Source organism: Myotis myotis, unplaced genomic scaffold, assembly GCF_014108235.1.
Source record: "Myotis myotis isolate mMyoMyo1 unplaced genomic scaffold, mMyoMyo1.p scaffold_m19_p_2, whole genome shotgun sequence".
Classification (NCBI taxonomy): domain Eukaryota; kingdom Metazoa; phylum Chordata; class Mammalia; order Chiroptera; family Vespertilionidae; genus Myotis; species Myotis myotis.
In genome coordinates this window covers 83,131,465-83,158,576 of record NW_023416324.1, presented here as the reverse complement: position 1 = coordinate 83,158,576, position 27,112 = coordinate 83,131,465, and the positions used below count along the sequence as shown (strand labels likewise).

Here is a 27,112-nt window from a genome sequence, read left to right as displayed (position 1 = left end):
TTACATTATGATTCATAACAGCAGCAACATTACAGTTATGAAGTAGCAACGAAAATAATTTTATGGTTGGGTCACAACATGAGGAACTGTATAAAGGCCCAGAAGGTTGAGAACCACTGCAGGTGTTTGCATAGCAGGTATGCAGTTTTCAGTTGGACATTATGCTTGTTTGAAGTAGTTGGAGAGGGTTTATGAGGACCAAGGTCAGAGCTAAAGACCCCTCCACCCAAGCTACCCCTTTGGTATTTCATGAAACATGGATGTGTGGCAAAAGTAATAAACTGTCTCTGTGTTAGATTTTGTTATGCATGTGTCATAAATCTATGTGAGGCTTTCCCACTGATGCTGCACCCTAGCATCTGAAAATTCATTCAGTGGTTTATAACCGATGGGCAGCCGCCCTAAAAGAAAATCAAGAAACTGCTAGTTACACCTTGAAATGTTACATCTTGAGAAATCCCTAACTCAGCAGTGGCATTTAGGAGGTCCTTGACCCCAAAGGAATCAAACCAAAGGGAAATAAAAATATGAGGCAAAAATGTAGCACCTCCTGCCTAGTTTCAAGAAAGATTAATGGTCATTGTTTGTTTTTTAGTGTCTCCCTTTCTGCCTCTCCCTCCACTCCGTGGGGAGGGAGAGGTTGGTGGGGAAGGGAAAAAGGGAGTGTGGCTTTCTGATCAGAACTCAAATAGCACAGTTTGAATTATATAATGGAGCTGCTGGGAGTCAGGTGACAGGCTCACTGAGTAATTCCCTGCAGAAGGAGACAAACTGCATGTTAAAAAGCTCAACAAATACTCAAAAAAAAAAAAAAAAAAAAAGGAAGAAGAAAGAAAGGAAGGAAGGAAACAATGAAGGAAGGAAAGAAGGAAGGAAGAAAGGGCAGCCCAGGCCTTGAGTTAGGGACGTCCAAGCTGCTGTTTCCTGTGAATTCTCTCAGGGCAGAAGCAGCTGGGCGGGTGGGCTGAGTCTGAGACTTGCAGAGGCTGCAGAGGGCCAAGTGCAGGTTGGGGGTCTGGTTTGGATCATAGACTTACTTTCTCTTTCATTTTGAAAATGTTCCCTGCTTCTGACACTGGTTGCCGCCAATGTCAAGTAAAACGTATGACTCCTTGGAGACTCCAGCAAGGTTTTTAAGAACCGAGGTTTTGTGAAGGCAAACAGCGATCCCTGTTCCACAGGCTGGGTGCAGGGAATGCCAGCGAGCGTCTGCCAACTTGTTCTGGGATCTGAATGAGCCTGGAGAAACCATCTGTGGTGGGGGTTTCAGGTTAGGAAAGGGATCAGATGGACCCTTCCTGCCTACATGGGTGGCCACCCCGTCGTCCATGGTGAGTGTTGACCCCCTTCCCGGCCCCATTTCATCCCAGGTAGGAGCTGGCAGCAGTCAGGGAATTGGCACGGGCAGCCCGGGGGCCTTGAAGGGAGGCGAAAGGGCTGCCTGGCACGGAAAGGCTGGATGGGCGTGTGTAGCATGTGTATTCAGAGCCCACACTTGGGGAGACTGTTGCTCAGCCTAAGAAAGCACAGTTATCAGGGAGCCGGGAAACGGCCAGGAGGCTCCCTGTGAGAGCAAAGAACGTTGGGAAATCTGTCAGGTAGGCATTTGAGTTTTAAATAATTGATTGCCTTTTGTGTGTTTGTTGGTTGGATTTTGTATTGGTTTTGCTCGGTTTAGGGAATTTTTCCTTTTTGGAGTTGCCAGTATTAGTTGATTTGTTTTTACAGTCCTCGGATAGGCTCCTGGGCTGTGCTGGAACTCAGGGGCTGTGCAGATGCCTGGAAGTCAGAGGAACTGGATGAGGAACTGGCTATGTTTTTCAGACCTAAAGATTCACTTGCAAATCTCACCGTGATGGAGACTTGCTGGGAGCCCTGGACGCCTGCTGAGGCAGGCAGCTTAGGAACCTTGGGGGAGTTTCTGACTTAAAGAGACAGCAAAGGGAAAATGGAATCAGCAATTGATATTTTGGGGGAAGTGAGTCTGGGGAGAAGTTGTTGAGGATTAAATAAATAAGATAACTGGGGAAATAAAAGGATTAGATAAAGGAATAGGTTTGGTGGGACCCCCATCTGGGGCTGTGGCATTTTGAAACAAAATTTGGCATGGAAATAAAATCCACATGGGGGCTGATAACAGCTCACTGGGCGTGAAGAAGCAATGCTACAATGGATCTTTTTTCCACGGACTCCTAGACAACCTGAGAAATAGGCGAGGCTTTCCTTTGCAGGAGTTTATTTCTAGTTGTTGTTCTTTTTTGGCCACATGAGGTGCTCTAAACAAAATATGGTGGTGTTAGAAACAGGCCTAGAAAGAGACTCAAGTGTTTGCTGCCCTCACTCCTTCCTCACCTACCTCCCAGTCTGGAGCAAATTATATGAGTTCAGTGCATCTAATATAAACAACTCTGTAGAATGGTACAATTATCGCTGCAAGAGAATGTTTGGATATTAGAATAAAATTGAACTTGAATCAGAGGTTCTTAAATCTTTGAGATTATGGACCACATTTGGGAATTGAAAAGTGTCTCCACTGCAGCCTCATCACCTCCATCTCTTCTGATGCTCAACAAACAAAACTAAAAAATAACCACAAAGCCAAAAGGCATAGCATGAGCTTTCTAATTAAATCCCCTTTTGCAATGGCAGCCCCTGAAGAAAGCACTGCTTAAGTAGTTCATATCAGCACAGTGAATTCCTTTTCTCCAGACTTCCATCAGTTGAAAATTGCTGGAAACCTGCATTTTTGCATTTGAGTAATGTAATGAGGTCTGGGCTTCATAAGAATGGCCAGCATAGTCTCCACAACCCGTCAGTGCCTTCTAAGTCACAGAGGATAACAGATGCTCTGCATTGCTTGGAGTGCATTGCTTTACACTCTCATTCTCTGAAATTTGTAATCTGCCTAAGTCATGGCGCCTACATCATCCTCCCCAAGAACTGGGACTTGCGTCTTACAAAGGATGTTTGTGTGTTACTTTTCAGTCTGAGGGACAGTCAGAAACACAGAACTGTCCATTTCTGGGACAGTTCAATGGTTTATGAGACAACTGGTCAGAAGATGTGAAATAGGACAACTTTTGAAAATCCAGTCCTCAGAGTAATATAGATACTTCGGTGAAAAGCATACACTCTTCGTGTTCAGATCGACATGAGTTTGCATTTCTATTCTGCCACCTATTCAGTGAGTGACACTGGGGGCAAGTTTCCTGGCCTTTCTAAGGCTCCATTTCTTTATCTATAAAATTGGATAGTAGGAGTACAAACCTCATACATTGTATGGGAAGTAAATGAAATAATGCATTAGTAGAACAGCACATAGTACAGTGCCTAGCATAATCAGCAGCTAATAAACACACCTGCTATTAATTAGTATTATTTATGGGACCTAGTTACCACAAAATACTTGAAAACCAGAAGGTGAAGAATAGGTTGTGCAAATTCAGATCAACATTCTTGATCTTCAAAATGTTCGGAAATTAAGTCATGAGCATGTCTATTCTGCTTTATGAGGAGGCATCATTGTCCCTAGGTTTTGGACAGAAGCGTTCACTGAACTGGTTTAAGCCACACAGACATCAGTGGCGGCAGTAGGTGGGCAATATGTGTGTGCAGACTCTCTGCCCCTAATGCCTTGATCATGCTGCTCCTGATGACCTGCTGGGGGACACACCAAGGTTGGCCCAGCAGAGGCAGAGTAGCCCTTGTCTCCAAAGAGCCTCAAACACTTTCCCACGGAAGTAGTTCTGGTTTGGCAGGCTTGGTTTGTCCTACTTCAGCCCTGCTATGAGTTGTGGCTCTGAATCTGCTGGACTCAGGCTACAGATGTGCATCTGCCAGCTCAGGTGGATGTGTGAGCGTGATCATGGCTACCTAGTTATAAGCTTCCACTAGGACAGCACAGAACCTGCTACCCTTGTCTAGCTCCCTGAGGACCGAGCTTTTGTTTTCTCCGTGTAGTCTCCTAACATGGGGATGTCACGCCTCCCATAGAGCAAACTGCCAACCATAGACAGTAAGTCCTCACTTGACATTATTCATAGATTCTGTGACTTTAAGCAAAACAATGTATAACAAAGCCAATTTTACGATAGGCTAGTTGGTATAAATAAGAGTTAAGTTCCTACCATCAAAGTTATAATGAAACAATGTTATTCTAAATGACAAATTTGAGGACCTGCTGTATTATAAAGTTGAAGACAGTCATATCATGAGCCTAAAGGGCTAAAATGTCAAAAGGCCTTTACTTTTACATTCCATGGGTATTCAGCCACCTATAAAATGCAGAATCCAGTTATAGGGGAGGGGTTAAGAGAAAGGGTTTTATGGAAGGTCTTCTAGGTAGAGCCTGGGCTTCTTAAGGAAACTACCTGAATCAAAAGTACCCCCTGGGATTGGCCATCAAATGACAGAGTGATGAATAGTGCAGTATATCTACTAAGTAATCCACCACAAAGACAACACCAAACTCTAAAATTAAGAGAAACAGGGAAAAAAAAAGCCCTTAGAATTACAGGAGGAAAAAAGATACATGGTTCAAAAATAAAGAAACAAATTTTTAAATGTAAAAACACCCTAAACTTGGAAATATGTATTGTAATGCTAGGGAGAAAGAAAAGGAGTAAAAGGGAGAAACAACAGAGACCGTGGGATTGAAAGTCTTGGTTGCAAGTTCAGTCCTATTCTCTGAGTGAATCATCAGTTGAATCTGTTTTCTCATTTATAAAATGATAAAAAATAATTATTGCCCTACTCCCAAGGTTGCTGATAGGAACAAATGCGATGACGTGTCAAAACTGAAAAGATGACTAGAACCTTAGAGCAGGGGTCCTCAAACTTTTTAAACAGGGGGCAAGTTCACTGTCTCTCAGACCGTTGGAGGGCCTGACTATAGTTTAAAAAAAAACTAGGAACAAATTCCTATGCACACTGCACATATCTTATTTTGAAGTAAAAAACCAAAAAGGGAACAAATACAATATTTGTATTTGCATGTGGCCCACAGGCCATAGTTTGAGGACCCCTGCCTTAGAGTATTCCCCTCAACAACTCGATCTCCACCTGGAACTATCACACAGGTATTAATAGCTCTATATGATTAAAGGAAATCCCCCCCCCAAAAAAAAACCACAAGACACAGTGTGTGTGTAACTAAGAAATGGGATTTTCTTCTTAATAATAGGGAAGAAAATCACTTTGGATAATCCATAATGAATAACCAATATCTATTGTATTAGTTTGCTAAGGCTTCCATAACAAAACATCATGAGCTGGGGGGCTTAAGCAACAGAAATTTATTTTCCCACAGCTCTGGAGGCCAGAGGTCTAAAATCACGATGTCTGCAGAGTTGGTTTCTCCTGTGGTCTCTTTCAGTGGCTTGCGGAGGGCCATCTTCTCACATGGTCTTTTCTCTCTCTGTGCACATCCTTGGTGTCTCTTCCAGTCCTATCGGGTTAGGACCCCACCCATATGACTTCATTTAGCTTTGATAACCTCCTTCTAGGCTCTATCGCTAAATACAGTCGTATTTTAAGATACTGGGGGTTAGGGCTTCAGCATAAGAATTTTGGGGACACACAATTCAGCCCATAGCCTCTCATTAAGCCCAGCCAGTGTGGCCAAGTGGTTGAGCGTTGACCTTTGTAAACCAGAAGGTCCCAGTTCCATTCCCAGTCAGGGAACATGCCCAGGTTACTGGCTTCATCCTCAGTGTGGGGCATGCAGGAGGCAGTTGGTCAATGATTGCCTCTCATTATTGATGTTTCTATCTCTCTCCCGCTGTTCCTTTCTCTGTGAAATCAATAAAAAGATTTTTTTAAAAAAGGAAAACTCATTAAAAGGTATATTCTTGCTTTAGGAATTTATCAGGTCTGGAAAGGAAAATTATATTGCCAGACTGGTATGGGGAGATACCATTAAAGGTAGCCTGGTAGACCTGGCCCAAGATTCAAGAGAAGCTTGACTTCCTGGCATATTTTAACTAACAGAGATAGTGAGGACCTTGTTGTTGTTTTACTTTCACCGAGGTGTTCTGTTAAAGAACTAGGAGGTTGACCCTAGCAAGGTGGCATTTCTCTGGTGACAGCTGTTCTTGGTGACAGCTATTCTTATTTGTAACTAGATGCTCCTTTGAGGTCGAAAGGATTATGGCATTTCATTGGCTAATTTCTCACTTACTTTGAATATTCTGTCTCATAAAGGAAGTGGAGAATTGATCCTATCTTCTGCGTTCATGCCATGTGTGGTGTGGTCTTGCATCCTTTTCCACCACTTCTTCAGACTGTCCCCAACTGTCCCTGTTGTCATTCAGTTACATGGTTACCTGAAACACATACACACTTATTTATTCCTGAAATGAAATTTGTGAGAAGAGAAGATGATTTGTGAGTGATATTTACATATCACTTTCTAAATTTCAGATCTTTGATTCAGAGAAAGATATGAGGCCCAGCTCATGGCTGAGATGTCCCCACAAACATGGGAAGCAGAGGGAAACTGACACCTATTCTAATTCACAGCCATGAAGAGGCATGAAGGAGAAAGTGGTGACAAGGAGGAGCAGATGATTTGCAGGTGCACACTGATAAGGGGGACCGTGCTCACTGCCTTCCTCATCTCCTCTCCACTTGCAGCTGCACCCGCAGGTGGACCTTTTGCACCCTCTGGTAGAGGACATCCCAGTTCCCTCTTAGCAGTCTGGATGCTAGGTCCAAACAGGAAACACAGCGTATCACACAAGCAAAGATATGTACCTTGGTTTTCTTTTTTAAAACAACTGATGGTGGTAAAAAATTATACTGGGAGGAACAAAGAAGCACACATTTACTAACTTTAAAACACCCTGCCGTGTCCTTTTTCATTAAAAATAAGGTATGCCTATATGCATATGTAATACTTTCAACAATAAAGATTAAAAGGTGCATAAGGTATGCCTTCAATGAACAAGCGGAAAGAATCAGCTCCCCAGGCCTCACGAGCATGATCCTTCTGGTACGGCTTCATCATAACAAGAGCACACTCCATATTAGCAGGCAGTTTTCCCCTTAGACCAGGACCCATTTCAGAGGCAGGGGGTGTCAAGCCTTATTGATCTCAATCAGTTTGCCCAACCTTCTAGCCATCTGAATACAATCTTCTCTCTCAGTGTCAAGTGGGCTTGTTTGGGATATTAGAGAGAGGCTTTGGAAAGAAATGGGATGTAATTTGGAATGTGTCAGAAACTGTATTACTAAGACCTGATTTTAAGGTGCAGAGCTTGCCCAAAAAAGACCCACCTCTTGTTTCAGCTCTCATACTGTAAACAAACATTTTTTGCACTCTACTAGTATTTAGTATCATGTTTCTCACTTTATTTATTTATTTATTTATTTATTTATTTATTTATTTTGCTTTTTGTTAGTGATTTTGTTGTTTAAAATCCTCCCCAGTGTAGTGCTGAATTACTATCTACTGTTCCCAAGCACAGGAAGGGTGTGATGTGCTTTATGGAGAAAATATGTGTTAGATAAGCTTTGTTCAGACATGAGTTATAGTGTTGTTGGCTGTGAGTTCAAGGTTAATGAATCAACAATAAACACTAATAAGGTGTCTTGAAGCAGAAACGCACGAAGTATAAATGATCAGTTGATGAGCACATTGTGAGTGGAGATTTGCAGGAACCTAACCTGTATTTCCTTAGGAGCAGTGGGCCGGTGTTCACTAATCCAGTTCACACCAATGTTACAGGACAGTGCGGCTGTAAAGATGGAGAATACCTCCTCATCTCCTCCCGCAGGGAGGTAAGCTAAGGCTGGGAGAGATAAGGAGGCATGAACTAGACAGCAGGTGTGAACCCAGTCTGCCAGCCCGGAGTGTTACAGAGCAATGACATGCATTTGTCACAACAGAATAAGGCCTGCACCAGGTGATAGCAATGAAGACTGGAGGGGAGGCGGGCAATTACAAAAGGGCTTAGGAAGTTGAATCAACAGGACTTGGCCACGGAGAGCAAAGAGGAGGAAGAGGTCCAAGAGGACTCTGACATCCCTCAGAGACAGATGATAAACTGTTGGAACCGGGAAGGCCAGAGTGCCAAGTTTTCAGGGAGGGTAAGTCACAAGTCCAGCAGGGATAAGGACTGGGGCTGCGGAACACAGATGCCAGCATTATTTTTTGAGCACTCACTCTATTCCAGGTGCTGATGAGAGTCTCTTGCTAAATAATCTCATGTGATCCTCACAACAACCCTTTGAGGGAGGGACTACGGTGCCCATTTTATAGATGAGGACACTGAGGCTCAAAGAAGTAAAGAAAGTTGCTCATGGACACCCTACTTACAAACAACAGAAAAGGAATTCAAACTCAGGCACGGTGACCCTGGAAGTTATAATAAAAGTGAGAAGTTTTGGAGTTTGAGATCTTGAAGGGAAAGAATAATTATGGTAGTGATATCCTATCTTGTTCTCTCCTTACACCACATGTTTTCTTACCTTCATGCTTTTGTTTAAATTCTTCTCTCCCACAGGAATGTTGCTCTTTTCTCCTAAGCTTTAGAGGTGTTTGTTTTGTTCTGTTTTGTTTTTGATGTAGCAAAGGGGTGGTTCAAATTATTTGGTAGTTGCAGAAATTAGCATATGTTCTTTTATGGTGTGCTGGTTAATAACAAAGGTTAAACATTTCAAAGTTTCCTAGAATGCATTGCATGTTACTTAAAAGAATTATCCTCCTAATTACCCTTGCATTTCACATGAATATAGCTATGGTTTATTTACACATGCACTGATTCATAGAGGAAAGCATGCTCATGCTATTTGTTTGCTCAATTTGGATCACCTGGCATAAAAATACATGGTCTTCATTTTGCTTTTCATCTCAGATATCAATTATCTTTGAACTTTTTTTAAAGACATGAAATTTCTTTTTTAATTTCCCAAATCTGTATTGCTGAGAATTATTTAGCTATTTCCTTGACAGATAAAGAAATTAAATATTCCCCCCAACACTTAGGTATAAGGGCTATTTCCACTGTGCCTGGGGACTAAGGGTATTTTGTCTACTTATTATATTAAAAAATATGTTAACAATATGTAATAGGAAAATACTCCTATATCAGCATCTTGGGCCCCTTATTTCTTTCAAAAATGCCCGACCAAGATGTCCAGAAGGTGAGCATCCTTTCTGACCACATGGAAGATACTCTCCAGAGCTGCGATACTCCATCCAAACACCTCTGCCCACAGAGTTCAAATGCTAGAAACAGCAAGAACGGTTAGCTTAATCCCTGTAGGTAAGTGGGAAAGGGTTCACCTACAAGAGAGCTTCTATTCTTTGAAATAACCCAAGTGTGAAACCCTTCCTTTATGAATCAAAAAGAAACCTCTTGCACTGTTCTAAAACCAAAAGAGAGAGAGAATTGCAATGCAGCTGGAAACTACTCCCTACTCAGTCAACTGAAACTCTTAGATGAAGAAACTCTGCATTTGTATAGAGATCTGGTAACTCAAGAACAAAGGCTTAGACCAAAGAGGAAAAAAAAAAGACTAAGAAATCTTTGTCCTCTTCCTAAATTGCCAGAGCATAAAAACGGAACTGGGAAAAATGAAGCCATGTTCAATTCCACAAACACTCAAAACGATCTTTCAAATATTCTGGACAAAAGAAAGTCCAAAGTATGTTTTGCAAAACCCAAGGGAAATTCACTCCATATGTTTCTGATTCAGTTATAGTTTAATCATCAAAATATTGCTTTGCAAGGACTAGTTATATCCAAGAAGCCTTTTATGAGCCATTTTAAAACACTGTCTTGAACACAGGAAGCCCTGTTTTGCCAAGAGCTAACAGATGCCTGAGCAGAGGTTCTGGACTTGGTCCTGGGGGCAGAGCCCCAGATACTGAGATGTGCATATCGGACAGCTGACTGTATAGTCTCTGTGGGGAATCTGTGCTGTGTATCTGTCTCCACTCAAGAGAATAAGAAAAACCCTTAAGAAGAAATAACCCAGGGGAAGGCAGCCATTGGCTACCGTGATTTCCACTCAAATTCATTCCCATTCATGGAATCTCATGCCCCATTCACCATATTCCATTTGCTAAATGACAATTTAGGTGATAATGTCTCTACTGAAATTATATTGTTAGTATCTTAGTCCTCAGAAACCTAAGGTAGAATTTCATTAATGAGATTCGAAAACAGCAGCTTCAGACTAGCTATTGACCTACCAATAGAAAAAAACCAAAACTTTTCTCTTTATTTTTGAGTTTTTGAGTTGTTTTTAATGACTAAAATCCTCAGAACTGAATACTTCTAAAATGGCTTTAAATAAAATAACGTTTATGCTGCTTTCTCTCTCATTGTCCTTCATCAGCAGTTTCAAAGTTCCCTGGTTAGTGAAAATTCTCCGAGCCCCCTTCGCACCTGCTACTTTCAGGGGTTCTCAGATCCCAGTTGACTCGGAATCATTGAGTGCTCCTTAAAACAAATCTGCTAGACCCCACCCAGTGCTTATGATTAGATAGGTTTGGACATGACCCGAGAACTTGTATTTCTAACAAGTTCCCAGCTGATGCTACTCGTCTGGGGACCCACTTGGAGAAGGACTACCTACACCCTCACTACTGGTTTGAAGTTGAGTGACAGGAGATGGGTGCTAAAGCGTAGGTGTAAGTTGAGACCATTCCAGACGCATCCACTAATGCTTACTTGGGATGTGTTTCAATGATTGAACAAGGATGCCATCTCTCAAAATTCCTGTGGACCATTACTTGTGGCCAAAGAAATGAAGTAGTTTACATAATTATTGGAATGATTGTGTAAACCTGAGGCCATCACAAAGATTCAGTTTATTAAGTGGGAGCACCATCAGGCCAGTGTATATAGAACCTCTAGTGTTTAGAGACTTTCATGAATAAAACTATCAGTAAACTTTAAACTTGCATAAAAGGAGTAACTAAACTCATCTGGTGACATGAGCTTTTTCTGTTATTAAAATGTAAAAGAATGTTTATTGCATGGGTTCTTGCATAATGAATATTGGGTGTACAATGGGAAAGTGTCTTCGATGAGAATTGTGTAACTGACACAAGTGGACTGTCCTGTTTCCAGGTCCATCCTAAAGTGAAAGCTCAGGGAAGGCATTTCAGCAGGGAAGGCATTTCAGCAGGGAGTTCGCCCGGAGTGCTGCTTTTTGATAATCTGACAATACAAACAAAGAGCTTATAGAACCTTCTTAAACACAGTGTTTTGCAAACCTTCAAATGCATTAGAATCACCCGAGAATCTTGTTTATATGCCAGTTGTCATTCAGCAGGTCCACAGTGAGGCTCAAGGTCATTTCTGACAATCTCCAAGGGGTGCTAAAGCTGCTAGTCTTGAACCACACTTGAAGAAGCTAGGTTCCGGATCAGAGGTTCAGGACCCAGGAAAACCTTTAAAAATTTTCTGGGTCTGGGTGGGACTAGGGCATAGATATTTTTAAAGAACCACAGATGCACATTTTACAGCCAGCATGGAGGGCCTCTGACCTGGAAAAGTAGTTAATATTTCTAGGTTGCCTTTCTCAAAACCATATCTCACCTGAGTCATTGGTGAAACTGCAGTGAATTCATACTTGACTTCTCTAGTAAGAGCCTTAAATGTTTTTTTCTATGTTGCTGATAAAAGAAAGAGCCGATGCTTTAGATTCCAGATGTGCTGTAGAGCTGACAGTCAGCTATGACAATTCAGCAACCTGTTTTGTAGTTTCACCTGTACAGAAGGTCTCCCTATTTACTCAGATAGGCTAGTAGTATGCAGATATAAGTATGAGTACAACCAACATTGATAGTCATATTAAGAAATTTTTAATATGCTCAAGTACTGAGACAAATATTTGAGAACTCAGAACCCTGCACAAAATAAACATCAGGAGAAAAAATTTGTCTTAAAAAATGTTAAGAGCAGATGTTACAATCTACTTCTCTCCAACATAAATAAATGTGTTACTATTTCAGTGGAACATCTGATTCTACGTACAATTGTATCCCGATGGACCTTTTTAGATGAGTCACCTACAGAGTTCACCCCTGAGTAGCTGAATGTGCTATCTGTGGTTGGGGTAATTAAATATTGTGCACTAAACATTAGAGAATGCCTGCCAAACAGTTATTTCCGTTTTAGCCTACTTGAATCCAAACTTCTCCTTTTCACAATAATTAGCCAACAATTGTAGTTACTTCTTAAGATCATTCTTAATATCTAATAATAAAACTATGACAACGCAGAAAATGTTTTCTTGTTTATTGTGGCAGATGGCTGCAGACTCAATTTATCTAATAACTATATCAAGTTATTTTAATAACAAATCCAAAAGAAGGGAATTTACATGCATAGCACTATTTTAAAAGTAAAATTTAATCCACTAGCAAACCGTTCTTACCCACCCACCCACCCACCCCCCTTTTTATTTTATTTTTTGCAGAAGTATTATGGCAGGCTTTGAAGAATTAAAAACTCTGATGCCATGTAATTGTATCCCATGTTAAACTATGGGTCATTCGTGGCCATGAGTCTGAGACTGACCAAAACATCATTGTAAAAGTTGCCTTCTTAACCATATCTCCATGAGTTGAAACTGTGTAGTTAATGGTCAGTAGAAAAAATCAGTAATGGAACAGACATGGCCAGGACAGCCACAAAGAGATGGTTCTTATTCTCCTGTTCAGTCCACTATTTGAGCCCTTTGTGCCCTGCCTGGTCCCTTAGATTGAACTTCACCTACTCATGTACCAGGGTGAGCAGCACAAACAACTAGAGCTTTAGGATCCCTTTTGCTAGTTTCTGCTCTGATTCAATCTTCACCCAACAGTAGCCTGAAACTCCTCTCTTGACCTCCTTGTACATCATACTTTCATTGGTGTTCTCTTCAGCGTTGGACTTCAGATGTTCTCACAGATTTAGCCTTGGCTACCTCGTGGCTTACAATATCCTGTACCTCCCCACTTAGAAACTCTCTGCTCAACCTCACCTCTAAGGAACCCATTCCCACTGGGACAACTTTAGAGAGGCCCATCTAGCTATGATTACAGCAGACCTCTGAGAAGCCTGGGGTAAACAAAATTGAATGGATCTGGCCCTTAGATTACTGAACACAGCTATGTGAAGGGGGGTAGGATGACCCTCTAGGCACTAGGGAACTGATGGAAGCCCTTGAACTTTGGCTCCATCTATATTCATCTCCAGAATACCAAGCTCTCTCATCACTGAGATGAGAGTTTTAGAGTTGAGGCTTGGGGAGGGGGAGAAAGACGGGGAACTTTTAAATTTGTATATTCCTAAAAAATCATGACTTTAAAATGTACCCTTTAAATTTTAGTTCACTATAATACTTGAAGTTCCGACTAATAAAACCCAGTTCCCCTCAGGAGTATTTTTAGGTAGATAATTTTTTATTTTTGAGAAAAGAAAAGCTAGTGTAAAATTTTGAATGGCAAATAAGCTCATGGATGTCTGTTTGTTTAAATAATGATATTTTCTTCGTGAAGCAAGGGTAAACCACATGGGAATTCATCTGAGGGAACAATGCCTAAATTCCCATCAATGGCAATCATTGGGCTGGGCTTTATAATTCTAATAAAGATTGTTTTCAGCTTTTGATGATTTATATTTTAGGGTATTTGGTCTTTCAATATGGAAATAAGCCAAAACAAGGGAAAGGAAACATTAAAAACAGAAAAATAAGGCATTGGTCAGGTAGCCCTGAAATACCAAGGTTTCGGGTTTAATCCGTGGTCAAGGTACATATAAGAATTAACCAAAAAATGCGTAAGTAAGTGGAACAACAAATATATATATTTAAATAAAAAAGAAAACAAAAACCAACCAACCAAATAATAACAAAAGATGGGTACACAGTACCAGGCAGAAACAATACCAAGAATCACTGAATTAACCCAATCAGGAACCTTCCCTTGCACATTCTGTTAGGATAAGAGTTAGTTCTGTGGATGGACATTCTAGAGCAGGACTGTCCAAGGTGGCACCCGGCAGCCACATGTGGCGATGAGCACTTGAAATGTACCTAGTCCACACTATAATGTGCTAAGTGTAAAGTAACACTGGATTTCAAAGATTTAGCATAAAAAGGATGCAAAACATCTCACAATTTTTATATTGTGATTACATATTGAATGATACCTTGGATAAATTGGGAAATTTAAAGGGTACACTTTAAAGTCATGATTTTTCAAGAAATTGAAATTGATGGGAAATTGAGGAGGTGTAAACCTGGAGAGGTAGATATGGGCCAGGAAAATAGCCCATACATTATATGGTTTTGTGAAATGGCCAAAGAAATTATATTTCATTAAAGAAAATATATTTTATAAATTGATTTCACAGAGAATTCTGACCTTGGTCAAGCTGGAGACTTTTTAAATCTATGGCATTGATAAATTTCTAGAGTACCAAGTACCATGTAAGATACTAAGGATACAATGATGAATAAGATAGATACAGGTCCTACTTTCTCAAGGCTTACAGGGAATGCAGACAGGCCATGACAATGTACCATGATGAGTTATGAAATAAGGAGCACGTTGCAAAGGCGCCTAACAAGGACTTCCTGGGAAGAGCGGAGTCTCAGTTGAGACCTGAAGGATGTAGAGGTTGTTCCAGGTGGAGGGGCATGCGCATAGATAAGGCTGGAGGCAGAAGACCATAAATTGTGCAAACTCAGAGAATTAAAAGGAATTCTGTTTTGCTGTCCATCAGGTGAGGGGATAGGAAATTGGTGAGGTGTGAACCTGGAGAGGTAGATATGGACCAGGAAAATAGTCCAAATGTTGTATGGTTTTGTGAAATGTCCAGAAAAGGCAAATTTTTAGGTTAATAGTTGCATAGGGCTAGAGTGAGAGTAAGGAGTGATGGTAAATGGACACCTGTTTGTTTGTTTTTAGGATGTTTTGAATGTTCAAAGATTAGATTGTGGTGATGATTGCACATTTTTTTAAATATTCTAAAATTCATTGAATTGTACACTTAAAACAGGTAAATGTTATGCTATATCAATTATGTCTTAATAAAGCTGTAAAAATAAAAGGGAATCTTACAAGTTCTGCTGAATTTTGATGCTTTTCCAGTTGAGGCAGGAAGATAATGATGATGCACATTCATGCACCAGATCCCTGATGTGTGAGGGTGACGTGAGGTGAATATTGATGACCCCATGGAGCATCTGCTGTGTAATAAACACTGTGTAGACAGCTTATCCACAACAACGTACTGGTGCCTTGACTCTGGGCGGTTTAATATTGTCGCAATAGAGATGTAATTCTATTGGACCTGAAATGTAGACTAGCACTGCTTTATCTAGAGGCAATTCAAGCTCAGAGAAGTGAAGTGACTTGCCCCAAAGCACAGACAGTAAGTAGCTGAGCCAGGATTGGAACTGAGGGATGTAGGATCTAAGGCTTTGCCCTTTCTACTCCACCCTGCTGTGCAGAGACTGGGTGAATGAGCACGCACAGCATGAGGTTGAACTCTTTGGTAGATTACCCAGCAATAATACCTACACATACCCCTTGTAGTAGTTTCCTGTTGCTGCTGTAATAACTTGCCACACATTTATTGGCTTAAAGTAACAGTTCTAGAGGTCAGAACTAGAGCCAAAATTGGCACCTACTAGAGGTTCTAGAGGAGAATTTGTTTCCCTGCCTCTTCCGGCTTTGAAAGGCTACCTGCATCCCTTGGCTTGTGGTTCCTTCTTTGCAGTGGTATCATTCCAACTTCCGCTATCATCACAGCTCCTTCTCTGACTTGACCCTGTTATAAGGAGCCTTACGATTGATTATATTGGGCCCATTGGGACATTCCAGGATAATCTCTTTACCTCATGAACCTGAATTCAAATCGCATCTGCAAACTCCCTTTTCTGTGGAAGTTACCAACCTATCCATAGGTTTGAGGATTAGAATGTGGATATCTTTGGGGAGGGGCATTGTTCTGCCTACTAAAACCCCTGCTCTAGAAACTTGTGTATGAAAGGAGTCTAGGAATAAACATAATCTTCATATTTTGACCTTGCACACACACTCAAAAGCTTCTCTTTATTTTTGAAAACCAAAATCAAAACTAGAATCAAATAGTGCTATTATTTATTTGTTTTCAATTTTAAATGTCCTCCTCTTGAAACTTTTGAGGAATAAAATTTTAAAAATTGATGTGTCATAAAGAATATTATTTTCCTTTGGAGGTATTATTATTAGTTGTAGGATTACTTTAATATATCAAACCCTCAGAGAGTTCCCATGCCAAAGGAATGTGGAAATTTGGACAAATGAAAACAAACACATAGAGTAATATTTATATTGCTCATAAACTGCTTTTGAGGCATACTTTTTTTTCTACAATGTCATTTAAAGCTCACAGTTGTTTTTAACTTTTTTATTGATTGATGAGAGAGAGAGAGAAAGAGAGAAAGAGAGAGAGAAAAAGAGAGAGAGAGAGAGAGAGAGAGAGAGAGAGATTTGTTGTTCCACTTATTTATGCATTCATTGGTTGCTTCTTGTATGTGCCCTGACCAGAGATAGAACCCACAACCTTGGCTTATTGGGAGGATGCTGTAACCAACTGAGCTACCCTGCCAGGGCTCATAGTTGCTTTTAAATGGGCCAGTGTCTTATTTTTTTAAGGTTCAATGGTGTCTATTTTGCTCTAAGTTTACCCTCTATGGCAATAGCTATAAATTGCTAAAGTCGAGGTACCAAATTAACAGAAGATGAAAAACAAAATCAGAGACCATGCAACAGCCTTGAATCCTCTTATATAGAGCAAGCACAATATAGAGCAAGGACTTATCTATTGTTATTCAAGAGTTTGGGGCTCTGAGGGGTCATCATTGTTCCAAAGGTAGGAGACCTTACCATATTTTTTTTAAGTATGTACATTCAAAACATTGAATAGTGAGAGTTGGTAAGTTGAAGAGAATGGGATCTCCTTTAGTTCTCATGCAGAATTTTTCTATATATTCTTGTCTCTCCCTGACTAATAATAATAATACCTTTCTCCATAACTCCTGTCACCTTTGCAGAATATATCATCCCCTTAATGTTTTGTTCTCTTATACTCAGCATATCACCATAGACTTTTCTATTCTTCAACTCAAATCCTATGACAGACTACTGCTAAAAGCAGTATTTTATTTTAAACATGTCCTGGGTGGTTAACGAGGTTTAAGTTTCACTCTCAGAGTAGAATCATGGGGGACTTGGGATATTTGCTCTTTGTCATTAACTGCTCCACAAGGGGGACCTCCTGGGCTGAGATACACCAGTTTTTATTTGCCACATGTGGGTGTGATACCAGTTCATTCCATGTCTCTGACCCTCTTACCAGTCTGGATGTGGCTTTTTCTTTATATCCTTAGTTGTAAGAATTCAGCTCAGCTAGATTTCAGATGGCTCTGAATGATGGTTGTTCCGTAGTTTAGTTGAAATGTTGATGGCCATTAACTGCTTAGGTGACCTTGGGATCAGTCTGTCTGGATCTGAATTTTTCCATATGAAAATCAAACTGATCAGTGTTGTTTGATATGATTGTGAGGTTCCTTTCAGTTCTAATAGCTTATAGGCACAGAACATTTAGTGCTTATGGGAACTATGTGTTGGATCTTGGTTTGGGTTTCCAAGAAGTTGACTCAGAGATAAGGTTTTGAGTACAAGAGTTTATTTGGGAGGTGCACTCAGGAAATACTGGCCGAGGCTTGGGGAGATAAGACAGAAAATAGGAGAAAGACAGTAAATTTATTATCAAGCCAACTGCTACTATATGCAACAAGCTTCCAAGTTATTCCAACTTAGAGGTGTGGAAACTGGGTATTTATTCACATACTTTTTCTCTATCATTGGTTAAAGAGGACTTTGTGTGGCTTTGTCTGTATAGTACTTCTTGCTCCTTTATCCCTATATTTGAAAGAAAAAAAAAAGCCAACCCTCTCTATAGTGTTCCCAGTAAGCTTTCTAATTGTGGAAGTAAATGCCAATGGGATTTGGGTGGGGTGCTAACTACATCTGTTGCAATGTAGGGGCGAAGTAATGAGTGGTCCATTAGGAAATGAGAGAGCTGTGGTCTCACTTTTGGGTTTATTTAAATTGTCATGAATGTTCCAGAGGTTACAAGGCATTGCTCTGAATGTTTAGTAGGGTATACAGGCTACCTCCATGGTGGGCCTGGGTAAGAAAATTAATTTGTAGCTCAGCATTAAAGAAGAGCTCATAAAAATCCTGACTAGAGTGAAAATGGTGGTATGTTAATAAATTATGGATGCTCTGTAGTATTTACACAGAAATATTCTAAAAACACCACTCTACAAAAATCTGCACTGCAATTTTCTCTCATTACCCGTTCTTCAGACAATGACATTAAAATGTTATGATTCCATGACATTTAAGCTAACAAGGAGCTCATTCTTAATTACCTGGTGTAGAAGGTTCAGTTTGGCAAAGAGCCTTCCCTCGTTTATTATGAGTCCTTCCTTTAATGCATAGCCAGTGCTATGTGTAAATGGCCCAGTTGGTTTTATGATCATCCTTTGCTCCTTGAAAAGCTCTGACATTCAGATATGCTCTTAGAAATATGTGGGGTAGCCCTGGCTGGTTTTTTCTCAGTGGATAGAGTGTTGGCCTGTGGACTAACGGGTCCCAGGTTGGATTCCGGTCAAGGGCATGTACCTTGGTTGCCGACATATCCCCAGTAGGGGGGTGCAGGAGGCAGCTGATTGATGTTTCTCTCTCATCAATGTTTCTAACTCTCTATCCCTCTCCCTACCTCTCTGTAAAAATCAATAAAATATATTTTTTAAAAAAAGAAATATTTGGGGTAGGAGGAATGGATAATTTAATTCATTCTCCCTGTTCTTTATCTCTGAGAACCCAACTTGCCAACATCTGTAAAATATCGAAGAGGCTTAGCAATTAATCACTAGGAAGAGAGGTGATGGAAAGGGAAGGAGACAGCTGGCCAAGGAACTCTAAGTCTCAATCATTACATATTTCAGGACAAGAGAGCAAGATTGCTGACTTTAGAATTCCTTTGAGAAGAGGCATTCTCAAGAACAGAATATTGAATATCCTCCTAAAGCCAAGTATAGGTGTAATTCCTTTGGGAAATAGACTGGTAGAGAGTGAAACCCAATGGGTGAATATTAAATGAGATTTGACTTACATGTAAATTAGACTCAAAATAAGAAGAGATCTTCTAGAGCATCTAATTTGACCCTCTTATTTGACTCAGCAAGACACCAAGACTTTGAAGATTCAGAGATTTGTCCATCAGTATCCTAGGGCTTATGGATTCAAATATTCTAACACCCTGTGTAGTGCTCTTTCTACCCTATCACATTGCTTCTCTCTCTCTCTCTCTCTCTCTCTCTCTCTCTCTCTCTCTCTCTCTTCCCATTTAAATAATAAAATGACTTGAAAAGGCAACTATCTAGGATTCATTTCTTTTATATTATCCCTACATGTAATTAATAGCTTCACACACACACAGTTAAAAAGTTGTCCTTGACCCTAGCCAGTTTGGCTCAGTAGATAGAGCATCGGCCTATGGACTGAAGGGTTCTGGGCTCAATTCTGGTCAAGGGCACATGCCCGGGTTGCAGGCTTCATCCCCAGTGTGGGGCGTGCAGGAGGCAGCCAATTAATGATTCTCTCTCATCATTGATGTTTTTCTCTCTCTTTCCCTCTTCCTTCCTCTCTGAAATCAATAAAAAATATATTTTAAAAAAGTTGTCCTTGCCTTTACAATGATAAGACATTGAAATCCTTCAGTCACACGGGTCTGCAAGGATTTGTGTTTTGGTTATTTGTTTAAAACTGAGAACAAAATGATCTGCCGTTATGTAAAGACAGAAGTTGACTGAGCATGCTACTGATGGAGAAAGGGGATGTTTTCACAGAAAGTCTTTGTCCACACCCTGTCTTTATTTGACCTCCATCTTGAGCAATATGCCATAGACCAGTTAGTTTAAAAAAAAAAAAAAAAAAAAAGGCAACATTTCTCTGGTGCTCTGTCCTGCTTCTCTCAGCTTCCCTTTGCCTAACCTGCTGCAATGTAGTTGTCATTGAAAATCTCTGAACCTCGGTCTCCCTGTGTTTGAATAATAGTGTACTTCTCGGCAGGGGTAGATCTTATTTTGAAGGGGTGTTTCTAAGAAAAAATACAAAAATATGACTTTAGAAATTTAGGAAAAACAAAGGTCCATGTGAATTCATTGCAAGGTTCTCTCCTAGGGCTTTGAAAGGGGACTGTGCCTAGTTTAAGCGTCACTGTCTTTGCGACAAATGCACCCCTATATCCCAGTATCCTCCACAATGTTTCCTTCTATCTGTCACAAGAAATCTGGCCCATATCCTGTCTGACTGTATGGTTGCACCCTTGGCTGGTCCTCTGCCTGCCTCAAGTCCCATCCCCTTGGGCCCATCTCCCACTGGCTGCCTGAGGAAGTGTTCAAAATCTGAATCGAATCATGCCACCCTGTGTAATTCCTCCCTGATTACCCGTTACCTTGCAGTGGTTCTCAACCTTCCTAATGCCACGACCCTTTAATACAGTTCCTCATGTTGTGGTGACCCCCAACCATAAAATTATTTTCGTTGCTACTTCATAACTGTAATTTTGCTACTGTTATGAATCGTAATGTAAATATCTGATATGCTATATGTGTTTTCAGATGGTCACGACCCACAGGTTGAGAACCGCTGCCTTAAGGATAAGCCTAATTCCTTAGAAGGGCACCTCAGAGGCTCTAAAACAGTGGTTCTCAACCTTCTGGCCCTTTAAATACAGTTCCTCATGTTGTGACCCAACCATAAAATTATTTTCGTTGCTATTTCATAACTGTAATGTTGTTACTGTTATGAATCGTAATGCAAATATCTGATGGTCTTAGGCGACCCCTGTTGCTACTGTTATGAATTGTAATGCAAATACGCAGGATGGTCTTAGGCGACCCCTGTGAAAGGGTCGTTAGACCGCCAAAGGGGTCGCGACCCACAGGTTGAGAACAGCTGCTCTGGAAGGAGCTGATCCTTGCCCCTCCAGTACTTTCTCTTGCAGGCCCTCAGGACCACACCCACATACCAACAATCTCTACAGGTCTGCTGATCCAAAACAGGTTGGACTCTCCTGCCTACATCCCTGCCACGTGATGCCCCTTCTTCTTTGCTGACTGTCAGGCATACCCCTCTTATTGACTCTGCTCCCAATCATCTGATAGTGAAGCCTCTTCAGGATTCTCAATAAAAACGGCCACTCCTTCCCTCACCGCACTCACCTGTATGTACCTGGGTCGTAACTCCTGGGACACTTTAGTCCTCTGATGAGCATCTTCATCTCTCCCCTAAGAGCTTGAGGGCAGTCTTTTCTATCTTTGGATTCCCAACGCCAGAACATAGTTGTGGTGGAATAAGTGTTTGACCACTGAAGTCCATGCCATGTTAACTCTTTATTCACCACAGCCATATCAGGTCTCAAGAGCAACATGCGTTTGACAATTTTATAGAATGACATAAAGGAACTAATGAGATAAAGAGCTCAGATCAACTCCATTCCAGTTGCTTTAACACCAGGATCAGGATCATGGATGTTCACTGGGATATTCCCAGTAGCCATCGGCCTGTCTGCCCCTTTCATAGACCTCTGCAGCAGGATAACAACGTGAGAAGACGGTGGGGATGCTCTGAGCATAGCTTTGTCCTTTGCATGCTCAAAACGATTATTGATGCTAAATCACAACATTCTTGGCAATTCCAAAATTTGTCATTTTAGCCCATCTAAGAGGCTGACACCATTTTCCATAATGTACCACTTATGCAGGGAGAGAAATCAAATGCAATATTGCCTGGAAGGAGTTGAAGAAGAGAGTGGCCCGAGATCTCTCACCTGAAAGGTGAGGTCACAGGGCTCTCTCCCTCCCCCACCTCCAACCCAGCTACTAAGCACATTTGTTCCTGAGAGACCAGGGCCTGCCTGGGCCAGACACTTGTGTTTCTCTTTCCTCGGGTGGAAGAAAGGGGAGGGTGAGTCCGGCTTCCTTTTTATTATTTGAAGAATTCCACCAGGCCCCTAGTTTCTCTCATTGCAATGATTCCTTTAGATCATTGTTGTAATCATTAAATGTGATTCTGAATCCATTAAGCACCTCTGTAAATGTGCTGATGCTGTGCTAGGCATGGAACTAAGGGTGTGAAACGGCTGGTGAATCTTACCCTTAGGAGTTCATAGTGCAAACATACTTAAGAGAGAAAGGCCTTTGAGGCCCAGGGAGCCCTTCTGAGCTCCACTTGACAGTTGGCAGTGGGTGCCCAGCGGTCAGACATGGGGACTGGCAGTGTGTGTCTGCCTGGCATACACCTGCATGCGTTCCTTGCTTGCATTGTGTCCTTCTGGCACAACGTGGTAGCATTGGGAGCCTCACATATAGGCATTACTGTTTCAAGAAACATCCCCTTTCTGTGTCTGTGCGTGGAAGGGATCCAATCCAGTGAGTTTTCCTTGCAAGTGAATAACCCACCAAGAAAACCATGCAACAAATGTTGCAGTGTATCCTTGGAATTCTGTAAGACACTATGATTCTTTCTAAAACAAAATAAAGTAATAAAAACTCTCTCATCCTCTAGTTGTCTGTTGCTTGCTAAATAACACAGCTGATTTGACTTATTTCTTGTTCTGAAGACAGCTCCCTGAATGCTTCCTTTTTGGCTGCATGGGAATGAAATCACTTTCACAGTTAGCGTGATTTATTAGTCACTAGTAGAGTTTTCTTTACGATATATAGAAATGTTCAATTATTGCTGATAAAATGATAACATAATCCAGGTCAAATTATGGGAAGTCATTTTGTGTCATAGCAAAAAAAAAAAAAGGTGGAATAAGCCCTCCATATGACAGTTTCTTATTGAAAATGCTGGTGACTCTAAAAGCGTACACAAAAAAATCACAAATTGTGTGTGTGTGTGTGTGTGTGTGTGTCTGTGTGCGCGCGCACGGGCGCGCACATGCACCAAATGACAAATGCTAGAAGGATTTATTATTTTGCCTCTTTCACTGTCTTTGCTCCTGCACATCTATCCCCCAGAGGCCTTAAAGTGGCCAGGCTGAGAGAAAAAGTCATTATCTCCCGGCCCTCAGCCTTCCCCCTGCTCCCAGAGCTCAGTGCAGCAAAGCCAATGTGTCAGGCAAGTCCCAAAAAAGTGCTTTTATGCGTTCCCACCGCGGGGAATGTGCTTTGCGCCTGGACCTCTCTGATGTGCTCATGTTGCCTCCGTGTTCAGAATGTGCCTGCACCCTCTTCCTCACAGATGCCTGGCCGGGTCTCTACGTATGATCTTCCCTAGGACCATGTGCAGATGGTCCAAGCCGAAGCCTCTCATTCTGGTAGCACATGGTTTGGGTCTTTCATACAATGCTAAGCATAATTATTCCTTGCATTGCTGTTATTATGCAATTTGTCTTAGCAATTGAATACAGTGGGCTCTTGAAGACAATGAGCTCTCTCTGGTCTCATCTTCCAGGATAGCACAGATCAGTGCCTGCACTTAGGGAACATCGGACCGAGCGCACAGGAGAGTTAGGGTTTGAAATTGTGGTGAGTTTGGATTCACACATCGGAGTCACAAATAGAATGACTTCTATGCATGGTTATGGCAAGGAGGTTAGGATGAAGTAGACAGGCTTTTAAAAAAAATGTCCATTGCGAGACTATGAAAGCTGTCTATTTGAGACTCCCAGCTCCTAAGTCTTACACCAATTCTTTTACCGTTTCCTAGAGACACGAGTGCAGACCAAAGATAAAGACAGCTGGGAGAAAGATAGCCTTGCTGTTATTTATAGGCCTTTATACATTTTCCCTTAGTCTTAATGTTTTCAGAAATTCCCATGTAGGACTGAATTGCCTACACAATTTCTTTAAAATGGAACTTGTGCATTCATAGCTCTGCCTACTCTTCCTCCCGTTTTTGCGCTGAGCTCAGGTTATACACGTCTGCAGTGTGCTTCCATTCTGCCTGACAGAAACCTGGCCACCTTCCCCCAGGTTCCAGGGTGGGTTTGCTTCCAAACAGGATTATGGAAGTCCTTAGCCATGCACCCTGCAACGGTGGGGCTTGTTCATGCAACACTGCATTTGATTACTCTTCCTGCAGAAGTGTCACATTGCTAATGCCGGCCTTTTTGATGGACTGGTGTGACTACTCTTGGAATTGGCAAGGACTTTATAACTTTTCAAGCAGGTTTTGTGAATAAAGTACTGGTGTAAAAGTGACCTGAAAAAAATACATGGTCCTATATACAGATTTTGTAAATTAGTAATACACACATGTAATCTATATGTTCATGGAGACTGTCACTCCAATAAAATTTAAAATAATAATAAAAAAGAAAATGCTAACGATAATACTGTCAGAACTATTCCTTCCCCACATCTGCCTCCCTTGCATAGCAAACTAATGTGAGTTGTTCAGCCAAATGTCTTATGATTATTGCAGGTCTTGGCACTTCCTGGTTTTTACTATGAATAGGAAGAAACCTTTTAGATTAAAAGCAATAGTATATATATATCCTTCTTTTCTCCTATTAGAATATGAGCATTGGAAAGATTTCTATTCTGGCTCTTTGAAAAAATCCCACAGAGCATCCCCAAATGTAGGCATTTTTCTTTATATATTTAACTGCTAGACATTTCACTCTAGTTAAAGGATTACAAGTTTTCCTGTTCATAATCTTGTCCTATGCTCATTTCCAACCCTCGCTCGGTCGTCACATGACCAGTGAGCAAATTGGACCAGAAAATCCCTGAGCCACAGAGGTAGGAAACTTCAGGATACAGACTATATAAACAGTTGTGGTAGGTAGCTTAATTGGGGCCTCAACGTGTCTTGACATACATATATTTCATATATATTTTCAATCTTTTGTGCTTTATTCCCACGGCCTTGGTTAAGTCAAAACAACTTGACAGTTACTTGAACCCCATCGAATTGTTTGCATGCCCGGAATTCACTTTCCTACATCTGTTTTGCCTCTCCTCTTTCTTCTGAAATCTCAGTAAGCTTTTTTCCTGACTGTCTTCAGGAAGAGATTAAATGTTTGCATATCGACTTGAAATTCCAGAACTGAAACTGAAATAAACTGTAATAAACCTAACTGGCAGGCACCAACATCCCTAATCTTAAGGCTCTTCCTCGTTCAACTTCACCTCAGTAAACTGACCTCTCCTATATGCTGCTGCCTTTGCAACACCACTTACCGTATGTTGTTCTATGTGGAACTGCCTGAGTTCCATTCCCCAACGCAGAACTTCCCAGCTGCTGTTTAAATCCATTTTAGTTCTTTTTCTCTGAGACATGGATGGTGAATTTCTACTGCTTGTCAGTTATATACTCATTATAAAGAATAACTTATCTAAAGCTCCCTTTCTAGGTTTGCTCTCAAGAGACAATTTACCTAAACACTAGACTTGAAGTTAACCAAGTTTTATGAATCTAAATTCCAGTTTCTCTCACTGTTAGAGCCTCTGTTTTCTCATCTGTCCAGGGGATCAGTTCCTGAATCTCAAAAGATGTTTTTCCTTCCTAGCTACAATTAATGAGTTGTACTAGTATATTCACAATAACTATGTAATTGGAGATGTTATATTCAGTATAAATGGAAGGGTTTAATTTTTTTCTTTGATCATTAAGGCTAAAACCCCTAAAGATATGAACACCAGTGTTTGTTTGTTTTTTTGTTTTGTTTTACCAGTCAGAAAAGTGATGTCCCAAGATCCCACAATCAGATAATTAGCAACAAAGCTAAGAACAAAAAACCATACCCCAGGATTTCCAGTTCATTAAGTTTTTGCTGTATAACAGTCTGAATTTGCAGACTCAAATAAGTGCAAATTAATTTTATGCTTGCTGCAAGGAACTGTGTTAAGCATTGAAGATACGGAAAGAAATCCTACTTTCTGCTCTTAAAAAATTATGAACAATAGGGGAGATAAATATGTCACCAACTAGTTAATACAAGGCATCATGAAGTGGATCTTAAATAAAAGCAAACTATGTTTGTGATTTCTCTAATTCAAAGAGGAGAGGGCATTTAAGCTGGACAGTAATTGTTATGAAAATTTTGGAAATGTGTAGAGATGGGGGTAAGATATGCATCCCAGGCAGAGGAAATTGCAAAACTAAAAGCAAGGATTTCAAAAGTGCATGGTATGCACCGGAGATATAGAAGAGACTAGTGTTAAACAGAGTGTAGGATTTTGAAGGAGATGTCGTTTAGAATTTAGGGTAAAAACATAAATAGTTTGGGGCCATATTGTTAAGAGTTTTGTCCTCTTTTTGTGAACAGACAGCCATTGTAGATATTTGAGGAGGCTGGATGTGTGAGGGAATTTAATCTTTTAAGAAAGTAACACCTAAAAAATAAGTCTAGTTTGGGTGGGGAGGGCAAAAGGTCGTGGATAGTGGTAATGGAGAGAAGAGGGCAGATTCTGGAAATATGCCATGTCAGGATTGAATATAAACGAACAACTCCAACCTTAGGAATGTTAGTCATTACTTTGTTCTTCTCAGCTGTCCCCTCTGGCATTCCCATAAAGAGTATCTTTCTATAAGACTTTGTCATTTCATAGACACTAACCAGGTTACATCTTTTATTTACAGAATATTAGCTAAAACTAGTTTCTAAATACTTTTTGTATTATTGTGGAGAGAGAATGGGGCAATGTTGCTTACATGACTAAGTAACTAGCTTCATAAGGAAAAAGCAAACCTCCCAATACTGGATCTAAATAATACTGGAGTATTCATTTGTTATAATTCGAGAACATGTGTTTAATAAACAGGAAGCCCATGGAAATTTTTATAGCACATTCATGAAAATGTAAGAACAAATATTAGCCAAGAGAAAAATCATTAAGATCATCATTTTGGATTTGAAACTTCTAATTTACAAGTTCTGAAACTAGTTCTATACTTGGAAAACCCGATTGTCACTTAAGCTAATGTCAGCTAAACCACAACATTCCACTGGTATATACAATGAAATTTTGACCAAGTGAAATCGCGTAAAATAAAAATTCCATTAATAAAACATGAGGTTTGTTGTTTTTC

The 27,112-nt window shown here is 40.6% G+C and overlaps 1 protein-coding gene across 4 annotated transcripts in view; it reads left to right on the top strand.

The window, feature by feature from the left end:
• PHACTR1 (phosphatase and actin regulator 1) overlaps window positions 1-27,112 on the top strand; it is a 500,199-nt gene that overhangs the window by 226,815 nt on the left and 246,272 nt on the right. The window contains exon 1 of one of the 4 annotated variants that reach the window (XM_036350311.1): window positions 1,477-1,598. The exons of the other annotated variants lie outside the window; for them this stretch is intronic. The gene's annotated coding sequence lies outside the window, so the exon portion shown is untranslated. Of the gene's footprint in view, window positions 1-1,476; window positions 1,599-27,112 lie in introns of those variants that run through there. 4 annotated transcript variants of the gene reach the window in all.